Below are 554 nucleotides of genomic sequence, written 5' to 3' on the forward strand. Positions count from 1 at the left end.
GGCATGACACATAGAAAGGTATGACAGTGTATGGCACACAGTGTTCCTGAGCAGTGAACACTACAGATGAGAGATGAAAACAAATGATTTTTCTTTGCTTATAGAGGTGAAGAACACAGTTGTCCCTCTTACCTTGTAGTCTCCTTGGAAGGATAATGGGCATGGGTTCTAATTCCAAACTTTTTGGTATTTAAATAAAATCTCCAAAATTCAGAAAAACTCAAAATTTGGCTTTTATGATCTAGCTCTTCCAAGATCTGAGCTTTGTTTCTCCTGAAATGTAAATATATAGCAAGAAAACACTCCAGTCTTCCCAACATCTTTGGGTATAATCCAGAGCCCTACTGTGGGCAACAGTCATTTAATATAGAAGTTTTCTTATACTTTGGGTCTTATCAATTAACTAGAAAAATGGCCTCAGAGATAATTCTCATGGTATTTAGAGTCACAGAAAGCTTGGGCACTCACAGGAATACTAAGATATCCAGAGAACTCTTGGAATCCCATTGTTCTATGCAATTGTGTCAGATGTAGACTCATGTAGTTGTTAAATT

The sequence above is a fragment of the Panthera tigris genome, chromosome A3 (genome assembly GCF_018350195.1).
Source record: "Panthera tigris isolate Pti1 chromosome A3, P.tigris_Pti1_mat1.1, whole genome shotgun sequence".
NCBI lineage: Eukaryota > Metazoa > Chordata > Mammalia > Carnivora > Felidae > Panthera > Panthera tigris.